Source organism: Meriones unguiculatus, chromosome 2 (assembly GCF_030254825.1).
Source record: "Meriones unguiculatus strain TT.TT164.6M chromosome 2, Bangor_MerUng_6.1, whole genome shotgun sequence".
In the NCBI taxonomy this organism is placed as follows: Eukaryota; Metazoa; Chordata; class Mammalia; order Rodentia; family Muridae; genus Meriones; species Meriones unguiculatus.
Window position 1 is genome coordinate 53,057,024 of NC_083350.1, and position 7,876 is coordinate 53,064,899.

Below are 7,876 nucleotides of genomic sequence, written 5' to 3' on the forward strand. Positions count from 1 at the left end.
AAAATATTTTGGTTTCTGATTTGTCTTTTTTAAAGAACTGGAGAGACAGCTCAGAGGTTAAGAGCACCGGCTGCTCTTCCAGAGGTCCTGAGTTCAAGTCCCTCATAACCATCTATATCTGGTGCCCTCTTCTGGCGCACAGGTATACATGCAGACAGGACATTGTTTGGATAAGAAAGAAAGAACACTTGTTGCTATTGCAGAAGATACCAACCCACATGGTGACTCACAGACCATTCCTAATTCTGCTAACAAGGTATCTGACATTCTCTTCTGGCTTCCAAGGCATCTGGCACACATTTGAAGCACATAATTACATGGGGTTAAAAACCTTATAAATCTAGCCCTGGCTGTCCTGGAACTCACAGAGAGCTGCCTGCCTCTGTCACCCAAGTGTTTGTAAATATAATAAATACAATGTAGGCATGCATGAGTTTCTACATGTGGGCACACATGCCATGTAGCTCAGACCAGAGGATAAATGGCAGGAGTTGATTCCCTCCCACCACCAAACTGGGGATTGAATATGGGACATCAGGCTCAAGAGGCAATGCCTTTCTTTACACCGAGACACCTCACTAGCTGTGATAGCTAGTTTTCAATGTTAACTTGACACAGCTAGGATCATGTGGAAAGAAGGAATCTTAGTCAAAAAAGTGCCTCCAAGCTGAGCTTGGTAGCAACACCTTTAATCCCAGCACTCAGGAAGCAGAGGTGGCAGATCTCTGAGTTTGCCGTCCGCCTGTTCTAAAGATCAAGTCCAGGACAGCTAAGGATGCAGAGAACCCCTTTCTCAAACAAAAAAAACAGCAGAAAGAAAGTGCCTCCATAAGACTGGCCTGTAGGTAAGTCTGTTAGGCGTTTTCCTGGTTGGTGATTGATATGGAAAGGCCCAGCTCAGTGTCGATGCCGCCCCTGTGCTTGTGGTCCTGGGTTAAAAAAACAGTCTGAGCAAGTGAGTAAGCAAGTGTGCTCCTCCACAGCCTCTCCATCAGCTCCTGCCTCCAGATTCCTGCCGTGGGCCCTGCGCTGACTTCCCTCAGCGAGGGGGTGACCTGACAGCTGTGAGCTGAAACAAACCCTCTCCTTTCCCAGTTGCTTTTGGCCGTCGTGTTTATCACAGCAAAACAAAACAAAACAAAAAAAAAACAACCCTTAAGTCACCAGCACAAAACAAGACTTTGAAAAACTGCTCCAGTTGAGTGGTGGAGGCACACGCCTTTAATCCCAGCACTCAGGCACATGCAAGCAGATCTTTTTTTGAGTTTGAGGCCAGCCTGGTCTACAGAGCAAGTTCCAGGAAAGCCAGTGCTAGGCAGAGAAACAAAAGAAAAAAGCTAGTTTTCGATGGTGTCCTGACAGGTGCTTGCTTCACATGAGTTGCCTAAAAGTGTTTTGGGTAGATCATAGCTCTAAATTAGTTCAACAACTTTCTTTTATATAGTTGAGGTGTTCTGTTTTTCTATTTTCTAAATGTTTCCATTCCATTTTATAGTCAAGGATAGAGTTTAGGGTCTAAGCTAGTTGGAAATGGAGATTTGTGATATATGAAGATAAAGATAGAGGAAAACAGTGCAGAAGTTGGGCGAGGTGCACACCTATAATCCCAGCACGGGCAGCAGAGGCAAGTATATCTCTGAGTTCAAGGTCAACCAGGAATACAGAACAAGTTCGAGGACAGCCAGACCTATGTAGAGAAACCCTGTCTTAAAAAAAAAAAAAAAAAAGAAAGAAAGAAATAAAATAGAAGCGCAAAGAGAATTCAGAAACCTTTCAGACTGTTCTGCAGTGCTCCAAACTTTCCCAGAGCTCTTTGAGGTGGTCGGGCTTTCATCTGTGCGGTGAGAGGCACAGCTCTGGTACTGGTGATTGATAGTCCAAGATTAGGAAAGGAATAAGTACTCTGAAGCATAAACTTAGAGACAACAACAACAACAAAAAAAAAAATCCCGGATTCTGGAATAGGCTAATCTTGATGAGAGTGGGTAAAAGGGCTTTAGCCGAAGAGTAGCCCATGCCTGTGGCTGGATTGATTTCTTGTTGAGTCCATGCTTCACAGCAGAGGGCACTGCTGTATTCTCAAAGACAGCCTGCAGCCTTTGCTCCCAGCAGTCTGTCAGAAGGAAAGTTAACCTGAAAGCAGAGTGAGGGCAGGCAGGGAGGAGCTGCACCTGGGTCTGTCCATACACGTGCCAGGATCAAGCAGAAATTTCCAGTGGTTATTTCAAGCAGAAATAACCGGGTAGTGGGTTATTTCCTGATAAATCTCCCCAGAAATGTAGAACTGAGCACCAATAATACGCTGGTGTGTCTGTCTTCACATTTCAGTAATTTTTATTTTTATTTTTTGGAGACAGTTTCTGTGGTTAGCCTTGGTTGTCCTAGACTCACTTCGTAGACCAGGCTGGCCTCAAACTCACAGTGACCCACCTGCCTCTGCCTCCCTGAGTTCTGAGATTACAGGCGTGTGTCATCACTCCCAGCTCATTTCAGTCCTCTTAAATGGATATTCTTGTAAAGGAAAATGCTAGGACTTTTATCTTCTTTGTGAAATCGGTGTTTGTCTAAAAACATTTCCCCACACTGTCTCGTTATTTGGTGGGCGGGGCATGGGCAGAGTGCTCAGTATGTCTTATTGAAAGCAGGTGTTGGACCACTGAACTCCAGCTTTCTCATAGGCTTTATTTTGTGTGTGTGTGTGAGAGAGAGAGAGTGAATGAGTGAGTGAGTGCCCAATATAAGTATGTAGACCACATGCTTGCCTGGAGGCCCAAACAAGTTTTAGGCAGTTGTAAGCCACTGAATCCTGGCAACTGAACTGGAGTCCTTTGCAAGAGGAGTAAATACTCAATCTCTGAGCCAGCTTTCTAGACCCAAGGTTTCTTCTCTCGCACTGTATCAGGACTGGGTTGTTTAATGCATATTACTTTCAAGGGTAAAAGTACACCTTGCAACTGCTTGCTGCATAAAAACCTTTCTAAACTCATCGCATATAAACAGTCTAATTTCACAATCCTGTTGAGAGAAATTGAGGGACAGATCACATAGCTGACCCACATGGTGGCTCACACCTACAATCCCAGCACCCAAGGCTGAGGCAGGAGGATTGCCTAGAGTTCGAAGCCAGGGTGGGTTATGTAGTGGCTAGTCTGACTAGGCTAGGTTAGTCTGAGCTAGTGTGAGATCATGTCTCAAACAAAAACAGAAAAGGCAGGTATGGTGGAGCACTTGTAATCCCAGTACTTGGGAGGTAGTGGAAGAGAGGTAAGAAATTGAATGACACTCTTGGTTTCACATTGAGTTTAAGAGCTCCATGAAATCCTATCTCACGAAGGGAAAGGGGTTGAAAATGTAACCTAATAGAGTACTTGCATTCACAAAGCCCTGGTCTGGTCACAGCTACAATTCCTGTATTATGGAGGTAGAGACAGGATCGGAAACTCAAGATTATCTTTGGCTACTTTATAAATTCATAGATAGCCTGGGCTACTTGAGACAGTATCTCTCCTCTCTCTCTTTCTCTTTCTTTTTCTCTCTCATATACACACACACTTGCATGTAAAACAGTAAACAGAAAAGACCACACAATAGATAGTAGTTACCTTTCACGAGTTTTCTAGTTTTGTTGTTGTTATTGTTCATTTGTTTTCAGGTTTTTATGCAGTATTGATAAGGATCTAAAAATTAAATTTGTTCTTTGACTTTTTAATGCACACATTTTATACATTCTGATTACTCTTCCCTTACCTGCCCTTGTATTCCTCCCCTACTTCATGGATTTTGCTGTTTCCAAATCCTCATCCAACAATAGCGGATGTTTTAGGAGTGGGTGATCTGTCCAGCTTTAAATCTGTATCACATTTGTAGGTACTTGAGAACTCATGTGTCACATAGGCCAACCACAGACACTAAAGTACAAGGCTGTGTAGGGGGTACAGCGCTCACTGGTGGCCTTGACTACCTGATATTTGTCAGGTAGTAAAGAGTGGAGATATTTTGGTCTAAAAACTGAGTGGTTATCAGTGTCAGCTCAGTACCTTGCTAACCTTATTAGGAACATAAAGTGGGAGGCATAAGCCATTTCTCATTCAGTTCAGGTAAATATACCCAAGGTACTACAAGGTAGTACATGGCTTTAATCTCATCACTCAGGAGGTAGAGGCAAGAGAATCTCTGCAAATTTGAGTTCAGCCTGGTCTGTATAGTCAGTTTCAGGTCAGCCAGGGCAACACTGAAAATCCTAGCCTAGGAAAAAATAAAAGACAATTCCTTCTTGGTGCCACCGTAATTGTGACAGAAACTGACAGGGCTCATCAGTGGTGCCTTTAATCCCACCACTCACTCACTTGGGAGGCAGAAGCAGAAGGATCTCTGTGAGTTCCAGGACAGCCTGGGTGACGTAGAGAACCCCTGTTTAAAAAAAGAAAGAAATTGACAAAGCCAGGCAGTGGTGCACTCCTTTATCCCAAGATGCAGGAGGCAGAGGCAGGTGGGGCTCTGTGTTCTAGGCCAGCCTGGTCTTCAGGACAGCCAGGGCTATGCAGAGAAACCCTGTCTTAGACTCCCCCAACACCCTGCCAGAAAAGAAAAGAAAAGAAAAACAAAACAACAACAACAACAACAAAAAAAAAAAAAAACAGCTGACAAGGGTTCTGAACAGGATGGCTCAGCAGGCAGAGCACTTGCTATGCAAGCCTGACCATGGAGGAGGAGAGAATGGGTGCCTGAAAGTCATTGTGGGGGTTTAAAAAAGAATATCCCCATAGGCTCATTTGTTTGGATATTTGGTCCCTAGTTGGTAGGATTGTTTGGGAAGGATTAGGACATGTTTCTGTTGGAGGAGGGGTGGCCTTGCTGGAGGAAGTGTCTCACTGGAGGTAGGCTTCAAAGCCCACCCCCTTCCCATTTATCTCCCTTTGTCTCCTGGTTGTTTTCTTACCTTGTGAGCTCTCAGCTACTGCTCCAGCACCATGCTTGCCTGCTGCCAACACGCTCTTCACCTTGACGGTCATGGGCTCTAACCCTCTGAAAACGTGAGCCCCAACAAACCCTTCTATAGGTTGCCTTGGTTGTAAACAGCAATAAACAGATAACTCAGTCAGTTGCCCTTTGACCTCCACACACGTGCTAGGATGCTCTCTTACCCACACTCACAATAATAAACAATAAAATTTAAAAGGTGGGCGGGGTGTAGTGTTACACACCTTTAATCCCAGTCCTTGGGAGGCAGAGGCAGCGGATCTTTGTGAGTTTAAGGCCAGCCTGCTCTACAGAGTGAGTTCCAGGATAGCCAGAGTTCCACAGAGAAACCCTGTCTCGAGAAACAAAAAAAAAAAAAAAAGAAAAGAAAAACAACTACTTGAGATGGTACAATTTGTCTAGTGCTTGTGCTGCTGAGGGCATTTGCTGAACTCCATGTTTAATGTGTATTTAACTCTCATAAACATCATATAATCCATTGTCCTTAATTTTACACATAGAAATCGAGCACAGAAAATTGACTTGTTATTGTCACCTTGCAAGTGCTGAAGAGAGCACTGAACCTAGGCAACTGTAATCTGTGCTCTTAACTATTTACTATACTATCATTCCAATTTAGAAGGTAAAGCTCCATAGTGGGGGACGATGGCAGAAAGCACAACCTGTTAGCCTAATCAGAGGAGAAAATCAACATTACAAATCAAAGTGCAGTAAGGTAGAGGGACTTTGGAGCTTTGGGCACCAGTAGTAGATTGTAAGGCCTCCCAAGGCTGGATTTGTGTCTTAATCACTTTGTACTAGCCAAATTTGCATATGTTATATAGTCAATCTTATGTCATATGCATATGTGCAGATAGCCAATCTTAAAAAGACATTGGATGATAGCTGAATGACACCATCTTTGTAGAAATGACTGGCTCATTTTTCATCACAAGTTTCCCAAGGGCTATGCCACATACTTAACAGGTGTTGGCAGTCTGAGGACAGTTGGTGAGAAGAAAGTATGCCAGAGGGCTGTCATTGGTCTTGGAGTCATATTTATTCGCAGAGGCTTCTTCAGCCCTCCCTAACCTTGTTTACCAATCCTCATTAAAGCCCAGTGATGGTAAACTCAGAAAGAAACAATGCCTCAGGCACCTCTTTGTCGCCTCTTTCAGGGGAAAGTTGGCAGCTCTAGTCAATCTGCTTGATCTTGCTCCTGCGTGTTTTTAAAAAGATGATCTCTCACGATGTCGACAAGGCTGGCACTAAGCTCATAGAGATTCAATCCCTGTCTCTGCCTGCTGAATGCTTGGGTTAAATGTGTGCGCCACCATGCCAGACAGTCCCCAAATTCTTGGTTCATCCTATGGGAACAGTATTGGAAAGATACTTTTGGTACTTCTCTGCAGTGAACTGGACATAGCACGGTAGCTGGTTCCCTTTGACTATGCCACGTTTGTGAGTTCCTGGAACTCGGTTCATTCCTAGCACTCCGAACACCTGAAAATTGTTCCCCTTTTCTTTGTAAATTCTTTTTGAAACTCCTTCAAGAATGAAGTCGAAAGTAAAGGCCACCAGCTCCCCAGCTGCAGGTTTCCTGATGTCACTGGAGAGAAGGCTCAGGTGCTGAGAGAGGAGGGTGGAGCTGGAAGCAAACAGGCCCTGTGTGGGTAGCCAGATGTTCGCTTTCACAGCTCTCCTGTAAAACTGGCAGGGCAGATATAGATTAAAACGCAAGCACAAACTCCATTTAAAGTGCATTACAGCTCAGGAGCCAGCTCCCCCCTGGGCAGGAGAAGGGAGGCAAGGGCACAGAGGCCAAACCAGTCCTCCTCTTATCTAGGGCCACATGTCTCTCTTCCAGCTTTGTGAAGGGTGATTTACACCCCTGGTTGAGATGACTCTCTTTCTGGGCTGATTACATCTGCAAATGCCCCCCAGAGGCCACAACAGGATGGCCATATTCAGAAGAAGCAGCCAATAAATCTCAGGTTTATACTCTACTTCACAATACACTCCCTCTTGGCCCACAGCCAGTCTGGCTGTGGGAGGTGGGGGGTGCTCACGTTGGAGGGTTAGGAGATGAAATCTCTCACATCACCCTTTACTCTTGTTTTTCTTTCTCCACTCTGCTTAGTTCTAATCTTTCCAAGTCAGGTTTTTACTCTGGAAACTGGTGGGAATCAGGCCTGACAATTCTCCTTGTCCTCAGAGGTGACATGCTGTGTTCTGGACACAACAGTTTCAGGCTAGTTCAATCCTGGTACAGAAGACTGCTCACAAACTCTCATCATCTGAAAATAGGCTCCTAGGTGGTGTCTCTGGTCACTGTCTTCAGTGATTTGGCAGTTGGTGGGCTGGGGGAGAGGGGGTGTGATTGAGAACAAGGTCTCTAGTCCAGACTGGTTCAGCTTTGAACTTTTGGTACTTCTGTCTCCTTCTCTGAGTGCTATGCTGGGCACTGCATCCAGGGTCTCCCTCTACAGACTATGCTGCATCGTAGTTTTGGTCAGTGTTTGCCCTGTGTAGCGGTAGAGTGGGAGGGATATTCTTTTAAGGAATATTCTTTTCAATCAAAGGGTCTTCATTCTGGAGCAGTGTGATTTCGCAAAGTTCAGGCTAGCCTTCGTCATTTCGCCAGGGTGACGACCATTTTTCAGAAATCTTGTTTTTAGTAATCCTAAAATCTTACCCTTGGCGCGCGCGCGCGCGCGCACACACACACACACACACACACGAAATCAAGATACCCTTGAACCGTGACGGTTCAAAGTTTCTTGGTTTGGTTTGGCTTTGGTTTGTTTTTTGAGACATGGTGTCACTCTGTAGCCCGGACAGGTCTCCAACTCACCCTCGAGGTCAGGTTTCGATCAACTGCTGGGATTTCGGGAGTGAGCCGCCACCCACCGCTAGT